General features: G+C 34.4%; 1 protein-coding gene across 8 annotated transcripts in view; it reads left to right on the forward strand.

Annotated features, from left to right (window-relative positions):
• The window catches only part of PTPRT (protein tyrosine phosphatase receptor type T), a 677232-nt gene that overhangs the window by 441626 nt on the left and 220127 nt on the right, over nucleotides 1–15479 (forward strand). The gene's annotated exons all lie outside the window — the stretch shown is intronic.

The raw sequence follows: 15479 nt of genomic DNA on the forward strand, positions 1-15479 counted from the left end.
CGCCGCATTAAGGCAGTAATTGATGCAAAAGGAGCCCAAACCAAATACTGAGTACATATGCATGCTTATACTTTTCAGAGGTCCGATATTGTTCTATGTACAATCCTTATTTTATTGATTTCATGTAATATTCTAATTTTCTGAGATTGTGAATTTGGGGTTTTCATGAGCTGTAAGCCATAATCATCAAAATTATGACAAATCAAGGCTTGAACTATCTCGCTTTGCATGTAATGAGTCTATCTCATATATTAGTTTCACCTTTTAAGTTGCATTACTGAAATAAATGAACTTTTGCAAAATATTCTAATTTTTCGAGTTTCATCTGTATATGTCTTTATGCAATATTTCCATTCCCATTACCAAGATCACTTTAAATTCTTTATTCTTTTATTCTGTTATTATTTTCCTTGGATTTTTCTTTGAGAACCTTGGTTCAATAATGGGACTGCCTTACGAGTTCTGCCTTCTTCCCTTTGTCCAGTCATTCTTGAGCTTGTACAAACTATCTTTTCCTTATTGTTCCTTATTCTCTATTAGTAGAATAATACTGATATCTACCCCAAATAGTTTCAACAATTTCCATAACTTACTCCTTAGTTTTCTGTCTTCACACTCTTTCCTCTTTGGAATTTTTCTTCTTCTAAAAATCCATGTTTTGTTAGTCCTTTGAATTTTCTATGCAGAGTTTTTCTCCTTTGATATTTCTTCTCTATCTAGCCCTAATTGAAGATTTACCAGATAAATCCACTTAAAAACACCCCAACAATCTGTTCTACTCTCTAATGTTTTCAATATGCTAAAGCAAATACTGTGGCCAATAGTCTCAGGGATTCCATGTCTCATCCTATCCCTTCAATATGTGGGACTGATGAGCATAAAGGCATTTTTAAATCTGCTTATCTATCAAAGTTGTCATAGTCTTATGAGGTTGCATGCCTATACTCATATCAGATGACCCCTTTTTATTTGCTGGTACTTAAAAGCAATTTTACATCACATCTCTAACACAAACTAAATTCTCCATCCTTGGCGTGGTATAAGGAATTCCTGTTCTTACTTCCTGAAAGGCCAAGATGACACTTTTCTGTATTTTTCAAATCTATTCTAGGTAATTTGTCAGGTTCGCTATTTTAGCAATTAACTGAGGTTCATATGGAGAAACTGTTTTACAACAGAAGTTATGAATTGCCTCCAAGGGTGCTCATCTGGTGTTTTCTCTATTGATAATCAAATCTTTTACAGAACTTGAAGTTGATGTTGTACTCAATTCCTTTACCAATTCTTTTTAAAGCATTTTTTCCCTCCAACATCCCATTTGCCTACTTTTATCAACAGCTTCTGATTTTGTCTTTACAGATATTTAATTGCTGTTTATTTGTTTTCTAAGGAATCTAATGCCTGGTGTGGTTTCTGATATAACCGTTCAGCTTCCTACACTGGCTTCTGCATGTCTGCTTCAGCAAATTCCTACTTGTTTTTCTCTTGCTCATATTTCACATCTCTCCCTCCTGAGCAGCTTGCAAACAAAAATGTAACATAACTACTTGTTTCTCCTTCAAGGCTGGTTTATGTGCTTCTCAATATGTTTTTTCCCCAGACAATTGTTCTACTTCTTTTAGATTGGCTCTCTCTGGCTCTTCAGTAGCAACATAGACCAAAAGTGATTCTTTTCTTGCACATATTTCTCAGGGTTCTCTTTAGTAAGATTTACTAAGACGGATGGAATGGGGTTACAAGAATTCCAGAAATTAAACTATTTTCAATTTATCCCAATTATTTACAATTAAGATTTTCTGATGCTTCTTCTTACTGCCTTCTGATGAACCAGCAAGGAGGTGCATCTTTTCACTGTTAATACAGAAGTTGGCAGTATAGCTTTTTGCATAATAATCTCTACCAGTCTACCACACAGTGTGCACACTGATGCTCTTCGTTGTAATGTCCCTAATTTTCCACATAGAAATCAGTAACACATATATTTTCTTTGCTCACGGTAATGTTTTCATCTTCACAATGCCCTTTAAAATATTTGTTTGATCTGTCCCAAAATCTCGTTTGCATGGATATTGATTGATTATGTGCTATCAAGTCATTTTCAACTTTTAGCAACCACATAAGTATCATCAATCACTTTGTATTTTCCTTCCTTGTTTTTTTTAAAAAAATACAGGAATGGTTTACATTGTGTCTCCCACGTGGAATGAATTGATGCTTTTGCATTATCACTAAAGTGATCACCTGCCTCCAACATCTTCCTATATCACTTTTGCCTAATATAGGTGCCTGCCTCCTTTAGATGGGCAGCTAGAATGGCCTTCATGCCAGGGGTGAAATCCAGCAGGTTCTGACAGATTCTGGAGAACCTGTAGCAGAAATTTTGAGCAGTTCGGAGAACCAGTAGTAGAAATTTTGAGTAGTTTGGAGAACTGGCAAATACCACCTCTGGCTGGCCCCAGAGTGGGGAGGGAATGAAGATTTTGCAATATCGTTCCCCTGGCACGCCCACCAAGCCACACCACGGCCACTAAGCCATGCCCACAGAATTGGTAGTTTAAAAAAAATGGATTTCACCACTGCTTCATGCCTTGGGTGATGCTGGGAATACATATTCTTGGTATACATTCTTGGTGTTCTTCATTCATTCCTCCCAGAAACAACCTCCACCATAATGAGGCAGCATAGCAGGCCTGGGGTGGGGGATGCTGCAGGGATATGCCATGTTCCCATTACCTTCTGAAACATAAACATTCTTATTTCTTCTAATAGATGCTGCCAACTGTGCCAATTAAATCTCACTGACAGCCAGAAAACATCTTTAAAATTATGTGAAACATTACATGGAAACAAATTCAGGTTTAGAACTTTTATTGTTCACTTCCTGGACTGAAAGCTTTACACATGCACAAACACACACAAATATAAATACATGTATAAAACTTTGGTTAGTATTATTTGGTCTAGTACTTAATGTCTTGTCCTAGAAACCAGGAGACAGTGAATTTCAATCCCACCTTAGCATGAAAGCTGTCTGAGTGACTTCGTATATATGTGTATTTGTGTGTGTGTCCTTCAGGTTAGTGATTACCTGTTTTTTGGCTAGATTTTCAGAAGTGGTTTGCCATTGTCTGCTTCCTAGAGCTGAGAGAAAGTGACCACTACAATGTCACTCAGCTGGCTTTGTCCCTAAGGCAGAAGTAGAGCTCACAGTCTCCTGATTTCTAATTTGGTGTTTTAATTGCTAGGCCAAACTGGCTGTAATTCATTCATATATTTACATAATCCATACGTTTATTCTCATGCATACCCCACTCAGTGATCAGTTGGCTAAGCTAAGACTGAGCTCCAAAATAATTGATGCGGGCCACCCATCAGGTATGTTACCATATTCTTTTTTTAAAAAAAATCTAAAATAAATTTTTATTTGTTTAAAAGTACAAACAAAATAGAACTAGTGACAACAAAACATGCAGAACAAAACATGTAAACAAATATTTCAAATATACATTTTGTCAAATATATATTGTTAAATAAACAACAGTAATGTATGTTCTTATTTGTGTTTTGACTCTTCCTTGTTTGATCTTACTTATATATCTATCTTTATGATTCATTGTTAATTTATGTTAGTGATTTATGATCTTGTTTCTGTAACTCCAATTACTCCAATTACCCTATTCTTTTTTCCTTTTTCTATTTTTCAACCAGGTATACCACTTTTCCCAAACTAGATAATAATCATGTTCCTCTTTATTTTGTAATTCTTTTGTAAGTTTGTCCATTACTCTAATAATTACTCTATCTTCTGTCAGTGTATCACTGCTCTTCCAATTTTGCGCAAAAATTATTTGTGCTGCTGTTATTATATGAATGATTAAATATTTTATTTCCTTTTCATATTGTCCATTTATTATACCTAGAAGAAAGGTTTCCGGTCTCATTTCTAATCTTCGTTGTGTGATTTCTTCTATTTGTGTTCTAATCATTTGCCAGTATTGCTTTGCTTTTGGACAGGCCCACCACATATGATAATAAGTTCCTTTATAAAATTTACATTTCCAGCAAGTTGGAGAAGTGCTGGGGAACATTTTTGCTAATCTGGCTGGTGGAGGTGCCACCTATAGAACATTTTGTACATGTTTTCTTTATATGGTATAGATATTGTTAATTTATAATTTATTGTCCATAATTTTTCCCAATTGTTTAATTGGATATTGTAGCTGAAATTCTTTGCCCAAATTATCATATTTTCTTTGACCACTTCTTCTTCTAATTTGTATCCTTGTAAATAATTATAAACTTTTTTTATCAATTTATCTTGTGATCCTTGTAAAATTTTGTCTAATTCGTATTGACCATTTTGGAATCCAAATTCAGCTAAATCTTTCTTATATTTTGATTTTATTTGTAGATATGGCCACCAGTCAATATCCATACCCATCTCCTTTAATTCTTCTCTTGTTCTTAGTTCCCCTTGGTTGTTTAGTAAATCTTTATATGTTCTCATTTTGGTAATGTCCATAGTATTTGGATAGATCTGGGCTTCCATGGTTGATAACCATTCCGGAATTTTATTGTAGTGTATTTTTTTTAATGCCCTGCCATGTCTGGTATAGTGCTTGTCTGACGATATGCCTCTGAAAATATCTATGGTACTTATCTGTTCCCTCCCACATAAAAGCATGCCATCCTCGTTGTAAGTCGAATCCTTCTAATGTCAATAATCTTTTATTTTTGAGTTCCATCCATTCTTTGATCCAAATTAGTGCTGATGCTTTATAATATATTTCCCAATCCGGTAGAGCTAATCCTCCTCTTTCTCTTGTATCTTGTAGATGTTTTGTTTTAATTCTTGCTTTCTTCCCTTGCCATATGTAATTTGCTATTAATTTATTAAAATCCTTAAATAAGTTTTTCCCTGGTTTTATTGGAATCACTTGAAATAAGTATAAAATTCTGGGTAGAATATTCATTTTAATTGAGGCAATTTTTCCCAAAAGAGATAACTGTAATTTTTTCCAAATTTCTAAATCTTTTTAAACTTGTTTTGCCAATTTATCATAATTGTCCCCTCTAATTGTTGAGGTTTTTTTGGTGAGCCATATTCCTAGATATTTTACCTTCTTTGTTATTTGTATATTTAATTGGTCTTCTAATTCTTTTTCTTGTTGTTTAGTGAGATTTTTTGTTAGTATCTTTGTTTTTTGTTTATTGATTTTGAGTCTGGCTACACTCCCGTATTTTTCTATTTTGTCTAATTATTTAGTGCCCGTTGTTATCGGTTGTTCTATGATAAATACCATGTCATCGGCGAAGGCTTGAAGCTTATATTCTTCCCCTTTGATTTTCAGACCTTTTATTTCTTTATCTCTTCTGATCTCCTTTAAGAGAGTTTCTAAGGCTATTATGAATAATAGTGGGGACATAGGACACCCCTGTCTCACTCCTTTTGATATCAAAAATTGTTCTGTCAAATCACCGTTTATTATTAATATGTTACCATATTCTGTGTGATAGTTCCAGAGACAGTGATCATGGCCTCTGCCGGTATAATTATGATTGGGATAGGCTTAAACATTATTCTCCCCTTGGAATTATGGCTAGAAAACAAGATAAACCTCATGCCTAATTCCCCTGCCTGATTTTGCAATATCAAGCTCATTTTACCACATGCTCTAATATTATTACATTATCTGTAATAATCTGTGGAAAAAGTTCAATGATATAAAACTTAAATGGAAATAAGATGGAATGTTTTTTGGAGGAAGTTGTATATGCAATAGTCTGCAATGGTGTAGCTGTAGAATAAAATGCTCAATTAAAAAATACAGCAGCTACCGCCACTTTTTATATATATAAAATAGACATTTCCATTTATTTTCCTGTCGTCTTACCCTAGAGCTGTTCTGTTCATTTAACACCTTTAATGGAATTTTAAAAAAATGTGCTAAATGGAAAACAGAATTTATTTCTTTGCTGTTCTTGAAATGTAGGAAGATAGACCTATTATTCTGATTTCTCTCTCTTTTTTGGGGCCATTTAATTGTATGCATGTATATTTTGAAGAAAAGTTTCTTTGATCACCTCCACATCTCCCCTCAGACTTTTCTTTTTTTATTCCTTAAAGCTGACTTTGTTACCTTTCTGGAATAAAACTCCTTTTGTTACAAGGGAAAATGGATGGCAGAGAATGGCTGTCTAAATAATTTGAAGATATAACTGTAATTATATATAAGATGTCTCACTATTGGTATCCCACCATATGGTTTTTTGAGTTTTGCTTCATTTCATAATACTTCCTCTTCTCTGCTTATTCTTACCAGCCTTATTTGTATGTTTTCCAGCTTGCTTCTCAAAGAGTAAGTTGATAAATTACCTGATTACCAATTGGTGACATGACAGGTGTATCATTAAAATCTAGTGCCTTCCTCCAAGCACTGTGGTCCATTCTGTACTTAGTCTTAATTACCAGTGTTTTAATAACTCACAGAGCTGTGTGAGATCTGTTCAAAATAGACTAATTCCTAAATGGCTGTTTTGGATTTACCAATCTGTTAGTGTTTTTAGTGGTTTGCAAAGATGCCATTAGTGTTATTAGTGGAACTTGTTGAGAAGATAATAGCATTCCTACTATTTATTTCTACTGGGAACATTGACAAATACTAACATATTCTCACCTGACAAAGTTGTGCCTACAGAGTCTGGTAGAAGTTTGTTTGTTTTGGTACATATAGTATAATGGTAGAAAATCTGATCATTTGGTATACATAGCAGAATCTATACAAATAGACATAGCAGAATCTGTTCAGGTAGACACTGTAATTCGGCAGACAATTCTAGTACAATCCTTTTGCATACTAGTGTCAGCAGTGCTGTCATATGGCAAATCAGAAATATTAGGTTTGGAGAAGAGATATAAAGGATTTAATTAAAGCTCTGCCCCTTCCATCAACCAAGGAATAAGTTTAGGGATATTCTGCTCACAGAGATAGGGAAATGATTTCTGCCAACTGTTCCTTTTCTCTGCCCCTTTATATTCTCCAACTTTCCCAGGTAAATGTTTCAGAGTGATCAGTACTTACTAACTATTCAATGTTTCCCCACCTATATTAACTTTGTTGTTGTTTGTTCCATAATGCTTAAGGTCAGAAGTATCTTTACAGGTCATCTAGTCCAATCTTTCCTACTTCAGGAATCCATCACTAACATTTAAGTTTCTGTTCCATTCTGAATTTATTATATTAACTTCTACACTAATAGGACAAGTCTATCATTAGTCCAGATATATTGCTTTGAACCTCTGACATTCCTTAGTATCCTGAATTTCTCTTCTTTTCATTGTCCATGTCATTTGTTGTCAATTTGCACTAGTTGCAGTTTCTCATCATTGTTCAAGAATAGCCCCATACAGAATGTAATCCAGAAGTCAGAAGAGGTTGAAACCAAGGTATGGATAATAATTACCAAGTAGTGCCAATTCAAAAAGAGTTCACAATTGTGTACTAGCTGTAGGTATGCAGTCAGTATTTGTAAATTTATTGAAAACTGCTGGGGGCGATGGGTGGGGGTCAAAGAGCTTTCCTAAAACTGAACTTGCTCTTTCTGGTGAAGTGCAGTCTCACCAGTCATCACTTTGAACTTAATCCCCCAGAAATGTTTTTTTCCCCTTACCAATAGGCTCTCCACCCTGTCTGGATTTAATTTCAGATTGTTCTCCTTATCCAGCCCATTAGTGAAATTAGGCAATGTTCAGAGGTACTGATTGCTTCTTGAGCTTGATGAATACAGAACACCAATTCTGAGAGTCATCAGCATACTAATAGTACCTCACTGGACTCACCCCCCACCCCCACCAGCAGCAGTTTCATGTAGACATGAAGCAATGTGAAGAACAAAATAGAACTCTGGGCTTAAAAATAGTTCTTATTGAAAGACATGGCCTTTCAATAAGAACTATTGTAAAAAAAGCGCACCCAAAGGTCCAAGCATGTCTTGGTCATTGCCTTACCTTTTGATTGTTTTTGATGGTATGTGTTCGGAGTTTTTATGCTATGATTCCCATGGCTTTTTAATCTCACTGGATGTTTCAATTTTTATTTTATGTAAGACCCCAAGAGTCATATGATTGTAGCAGGGTCAAAGATAACAGAATGAGAATCTCAGATGGAACTGCAACTGAAGCTGCATCTAGTTAAACCTCATTGAAATGTATCTGGAGCTTTCTCAATTCCCTTATTTAAGAATATAATATTGGAAACTGATATTGCAAACAAAATGATCATCTATCCCTATTTTTGGAAACAAGAAGACACCCACATGCTTAAATCATGGAGTTGGTATATAATATATGTAGCTGACAGTGTAGTATAAAATAACAGTATTTTTCTTCTTCATACTGAATCTTCTTAGAGTCTTATGAGCAATCCTAGAGCAATAGAGAGGTCACAGTTTATCTTTTAGGGCTGGGCAGAGCTTTGAAGGAGGACTTCAGTTTGACAAGCCTTCAATCAAATCACCTGTTCAAAGTAGATTTTGCCAGTTGAAGCAGGAATCTCTTTCAAAGCTGCAAATCAGATTAGGTGATTGAAGCAGTTTGCAGTCTTTCAAAGCACATTTGTGATACGATGCCTTTTCTATTGTTCCTGGAGTTAATGGACACAGTATTCTGTGTTGCAACTTCAAATAACAATATTTGTTTGATATGTGGTAGAAAATTGCATCATGAAAGTTGGTTTCTGAATTTTTTTTTGTCATGTAAGGCAAATATAGAACAAATGAAATTGTCTTTCTTGATAAAGGAGAATATTTGTAACTCAGGTTGAAATATAGGGGGTCCTTGGTGTTCTCTAAGCTTGGTTGTTTTATTGCTGATGTTTCATTACCCAAGCTAGGTAACATTATCTGTGCTAGTAGGGAGTGGGATTTGTTCTCAATGTATATTCTAGTGGTTTGTCTTGTCACTGTGGGTGGGGGTGATCTTAATGGTTCTTTGGTTGAGCTATTTAATGTTAACTTGTTTGGCAGTTTCTTGATTGGGGTATTGTTTATTCCTTGATTATTGGTTTGATGTTAATCATAATGTTAATCTCTACTCATCTGGGTGTTGACTGCTTGTGTGGAGGTGTCTTTGAAAGCACTGTAAGTGTCTTTGTCTGCTGATAGGATGATGGTAGTGTGGTCCTTGTTTAGGTTTTTGAAGCTGCTCTTTCCTCTGCTGTGAACGGACTTTTTCCTCTTCATAATTCACTGGGAGATTTTGTCCCCTACACATACACACACTTATGTCAAACCTGTAAATATAATTCATATGATGAACACTGTGGGCAGGGAGCTCTAATTTGAATTTGTGGAAGATCATCTGAAAAATCCAAAACTATAGATGTAAAGAATAAATTTAAAAGAAAAAGCAAAAGCAAAAAAAATGTGGAAGGACACATTAGTAAGCATATAAAGAAGTTGGAAGTTAAGTATACATGTTAAGTCACCAAAAATTACTTGATTTGAAGGTGACTTTAATTGATCTTAGCTTGATTCATGATTAGCTGGATTAGCAGATGACCTAGAATAATGAGAAGGTTGATCAGCTATATGGCTCCCTGAAGATACGTTTATCACAACAAGATATTCAGCAACACATTAAATATTCAGTTAGTTTGATTCACTCTTTCCTTTTTCCTACATATATATATTTAAAAAATAAAGTTGAGGCTTTATGCAAATCTCTTTCTCAAGGTGCTAAGATTCAGTAAGATTTTTTCACCTTTTGACTGCTTTTCCCAGGATCAGGATGAAAATTATTACTGTTTAAATGCAAATCTAACATGTCTATAATATAAATTTCAGAAAAGAGCATTTTGCAACAAAGCAAAGAAAAATTAGGAGTTCTCATTACTTTCTCAACTAATATGTTATTTTAATTATTCTTGAATAGGTGTTTTAGTAAGATAAGAAAAATGAAATGTTAATGCTATGAAGCATATTTCAGTAATAGAAAAGAAAACACAATTGAGAAAACAGTATCACAGTGGGAACACTGTAATATTGAAATATCTATGCTTCTGACTAAATATGAGCATTTTGATAATTAAAAAATAAAACTTATCATACAATGCTGATACTGTAGAATATTATAGTCTTTTTTTGAGTGATGCTATAATTTATAAGGTTGAAGATTAATGTGTTTTATCCAACTGAGAAATTAGTTTCCTTGATATTTTCTCTTTGAAGTGTTTTTGTTGTTATTGCATTTGCAAAATAGGCTGTATATAAGCAGTCATCTGCCTTGTTAATGAATATTTTTGGCAATTTGTCCAGAATACCTCAGAAAGTTGCAATAGACATTTAGTGCATAGATATATCTATATTCCTGAAGTTTTTGTTCTGATACTCATTTCTCTTTACTGCATAGCCTTTTCTTCACAGATCAGTCTAAATGGATAAACCATAAATTTGTACCTGTCTCAACAACTAGTAAAACTAGGATATAAGGGATTCAATTCAGCTTTTTTTTGAAAATCCCTTCTAAATCCATAATATCCTTTTGACACATTGCTCAGTTACTCACCATTTCAGATAAAAAGACTCCATGTTAAGATTCAAGCACCTAGGAAAAATTGGAAATTCAAATTATCAAGAGAAACAACTAGGGAAAATTGCTTTTCCCTGCATGTCTGCAGAGCTAATGGTGCCAGAGTGCAAGACAAAAAATATTTAAATTCTATGCTGAGAAAAAATAAATGCTGTTTTATTTGTAATGCATTGAAAACTTAGTTCTATCATACCACTGTTTGCTCCATGTCAAAGTCATCCCAAAAACACTGATATCACTCGGTCATGCTTTGCCTTGCTTTGTCATCATCAACATCATTACACAGTATTACACAGAGGCTGACATTATTTTCCTCATTACCAGCTCTGCCATCCAAGTGCCATTGGCATGATGTGATTTTCACCAAGAGATCAGCTTTCCATCCATTCCTCTGGAATGAGAAATGGGAACTGGGGGAGGAAGGCTGTGCTTCTCTACTGTATCTGAACATGCTCTCAGAAGCATCCTGAGACAAAGCCTTTGTATAAGGCAGGTCAAAGCTCCATTTTTTTTTCCTGCTTCTGGATTATAGGAAGGAGCATGAGAATACTTCTCTCTAGATGCAGTGATAGGACTCATCATAAAACAATTAAGTTTTAAATTCAACTTTACATTAAAATCTTTAATGCCAAATTAGTGGCAATTTGTTGCCGTTTGAATCATTTGCTTGGTTGAAAAAAGCTGTCTTTTTTGACATCATGGATTGGAAAGTAATTTTTTAAAAATTCATTATTATCCACAGAAGTCCTCCCTCTAGTAAAGGACATCACTGTCACTACTCCTCACAAAACCTGTTTTGTGTTCAGAGGGTCTCTTGGATGTTCTGCTTAAGTACAATATTTTCTGTAATATTTTGTCTCAAGATAAATTTGATTAATTATTTCTTTTTAGGTGTGACCTATGTCCTCATCCAAACAGAAAATTAAGTTGTCACAATCTTTACAGGAAAAACTCAGAGCAGCCAAGCTTTATCCAGGACCAAGTGGTTAATCTACTTTGCAGTTTAGGCTTTATCTATCTATCTCTTTGTTTATTTAATATGATCAGTCTTTTCATAGATTTAGTCTTCTCTTTACCTATTCAACACACTGTTTATCTTTGGCTATTCTTGCGGATAAAGGGAAAAAATCTACCAGTTCCATTTCTTTGTCATCCACATTTGAGGTCTTTAAGCATGTTTATTGAAATTATCTTTGTTACCTTAATATTTTCAATTAAATCAGATCTTTCACATTCCATTTTATTTTTTAATGGTTTCTTGTCAGTCTTCCTTAATTAAAACTAACTAAGTGGTATTTTCTGCATATGTCAAATTATTCACATTTTGATCTTTGATTTTTATTTGCAAATTTCACTTCATATATATATATATATATATATATATATATATATCGCACGACGACAGCAAAAACAACACAGCTGATTACAAGTGGGAGACGGCTGGAAGAGCCTATTACACGCGCAAGGGCTAAATTGATTAATGGCATATAAAGGCAGAGATCTCTGTAATGGTAGTTTAATACTCTGACAATGTCAGCAGATGGCTGACAAAAGCTTAGTAAAATAAAAATTTCAATTCTTTTAAAATTTTAAAATCTTAAAGTTCCAGAGTTTGCAGTATGTCTGCTTCTTTTTTTACTAATATACATGGAACTCCTATTTTTAGAATAGTTTTGTGTGTGTGTGTGTGTGTGTGTGTGTGTGTGTACACACACACATACATATATATTGCTTTCTTAGATGAATAGTTCTATTCATTTTCCTAAGGGATGTTCGGTCCTAGAAAAAGATGCCCCAACATTATTCAATAGTTCTTTGTATGTGAGCATTTTAGAGAGTTGATTTCAAGAGTGTTATTTAGATTAGTTTGAGGATGTGTCATTTTATTGTTGTTGTCCCAGATTTATTACATTGAAAAGTTTACATTTGTGCTTTCACAGATAAAGAAATATAAGAATTGTTATTACAGATAATAAATTAATTTTCCACAGCTGTTCATTCACCAACTTTTGAGTTGTATATTTCATATGTTCCCCATCTTAGGTCTGAGATATTCTAATGCAAAATTCTTCTTGACACATTGTGTAGTTGATGAAGATTCATAAGCTCCTTATTGGAACCAGATCTTGTTTGGGATGAGCAGTTCTTGCTATAATATCTCCTCTCTGTTCAGTTGTTGCTTTTCATAAACAAATCTGCCCCAGTTACAGAAGATGGTTCAGCTTGTCATTTCAAATATGATGCCTGTCATCTGTATATTCTTGGTGGATGAAATATAATTGCTCCTGTGGTTGACACTGATGAATGGTGTTGACTGGAATGCATTTCTCTGATTGCTTCAATGAATGATGCATGCACCATGCTGATTTCTGACTGACATCATAGACAAAAAAGCCTTCTTGGAAAAGCACAACGATTAACCTCTAAACAATGGAGATGCTAGTGAAATACAAACACCTTAGGAAAACATCAGCTTATATTCATATCAGAACTGTTGTTAACATTTGTATAAAAGTTAGACTTGCAGTTTCATGTCCACTTAATAGGGAGAAAATTCAAATGAATTCAGGAGTACAGTGGGTTTAAAAAGTCTACCCACTCCTATTAAAATGAGTTTTTCTGAGATGTAAAAAATAGACCAAATAAACCATTTCAAAATTCTGTCTACCTTTAACATATAACATATAAACTGTGCAATTCAATTAAAAAACAAACTGAAATCTTTTAGGGCAGAGGTGTCAAAATCATGTCGTCATGGCAGCATCATATGACATATCAGGACTTTTTCCCCCTTCACTAAATCAGGCGTGGGTGTGGCCAGCGTGTGACGCATCCAGCCCACAGGCCGGGAATTTGACAGCTCTGTTTTAAGGAGAAAAATAACAATAGAAAACTAGAATAATGTGGATGTATAAATGTTCACACCCTCTTAAGGAGGTGGCTAGGTTCAGAATTAACCAATCGCATTCAAACTGATGTTAAATAGTGATCAGTACACATCTGCCATCAGTTAAAGTGGCTCTAATTAAGCTCATCTAAAGTTCAGTTGTTATAATAGGATTTTTCTGACTTATATACAGTTGTCTCTTATAGCAAAAGCCATGGTCTGCAAAGAGCTTACAAAGCATCAAAGGTGTCTCATTGTTGAAAGTTATTGGTCAGGAGAGGGTACAAAAAAAAATTCCAAGGCATTGGGTATACCATGGAATACAATGAAGACAGTCATCAACAACTTGAGAAAATATGGCATAACAGTGACATTACCAAGAACTGGATGTCCCTCTAAAATTGACAAAAAAAGAAAAAGGAAAAAAAAAATTAGTCCAACATGCTGCCAAGAGATCTACAGCAGCATAAAGGACCTGCAAAAATTTCTGGCAAGTACTGGCTATGTACTACATGTGACAAATCATCAACACAAGATTAATCCACCTCTCCCCATCACAATTTTCCAGTGATGCCATCATCTAGGTAGTCATATCAAGTCCTGGCTTCTTTCAGCTTCAACACATGTTTTGGGAAAATGTTCTTGAAACTAAGCAACAGAAACCAGAGGAATTTGTTTACACCCACCAAGTCATAGTATTGTGGGAAGAAGGCCTTTATATAAGACAATATCCTGAGGCTGAGAAAGAACTATCTGAGAAATACAATCAATCAACTGAAGGGAGATCTTGTTACAGCCTTATCAGATATATTTAGTCCATCATGGAAACATTTTAGAAAAAAGTAGTTAAAATTAAGGTGTCAAGGTGCCACCTTATTATAGGAGAGGTTGAATCTCCCTATATGAGTTTTTAAGATTTTGTACTCTAGTCCCTTAAATTTTGGCTTTAAAGCCTGTGTGGTCATAGTTCCTTGACTGTGCTCTATAATTAAAGAGTTTATTAGGCTTCTGGTTAAAGTGGTAAACTTATTCTATATAAAGATATCTCTAAGAAAATGGCATACTACAAAAGTTCAGCACATTTTTTAAAAGTTGAATATTAAGTTCACAATTAGTTCTAGTCTAAAACTACAAAATTACAAAGATCTTCATTACTTTGACTTGTGTTCAAATCATTGGCTTGCAAGGTGGCAACCAAGATGCAATAGGAATAATAAAGGGATATAGATTTGTTGTCAAGAAACTATTTCCAAGTGAATCTGCTGCAGCATAAATGGGCAAATAATTCACTTAGTCAATGAGTTTCTGTCTCAAAATCTTTTTGGCTCAAAACCTGCATAATGAAAATGCTATGTAACACCGAGCAGGAAACAGATGTGTAGGACACACATGCACACATACACACACAGAGAAAGATGCTTGCAAAATGCATATGTTGAGATTACTTACATGCCAATATAACAAATGTTTATTTCTTTTATGTACAGGTAGTCCTCGACTTACAATGTCGAGGACTTAGTGACCATTCCAAGCTACAATGGCAGTGACAAAAGTGACTTATGACCATTTTTCACAGTTACGACCTTTCCAGCATCCCCATAATCATGCAATCAAAATTCAGATGCTTGGCAACTAGTTCATATTTATAACCATTGGTGTGTCCCAAGATCATGGAATCACCTTTTGCAATCTTTTGACAAGCAAAGTCAATGGGGAAGCCAGATTCATTTTACAACTGGGTTGTTAACTGTAATGATTCACTTAACAACTGTGGCAAGAAAGGTTATAAAATGGGGCAAAACTCACTTAACAAATGTCTCATTTAACAACAGAAATCCTGGGCTCAATTGTAGTAGTAAATTGAGGACTACCTGTATTGTCTTTTGATCAACAAATACATTAAAAATCAATGATTATTTGAGTATGATAGAATTCAGCTTTGCATGCATTGGCTTTTTGTGCCCATAAACCACTAAGTAAACCAGTTAGTAGAGACAGTTAGCA

This window comes from Pantherophis guttatus, chromosome 3 (genome assembly GCF_059756535.1).
Source record: "Pantherophis guttatus breed Tessera chromosome 3, ASM5975653v1, whole genome shotgun sequence".
Taxonomy (NCBI): domain Eukaryota; kingdom Metazoa; phylum Chordata; class Lepidosauria; order Squamata; family Colubridae; genus Pantherophis; species Pantherophis guttatus.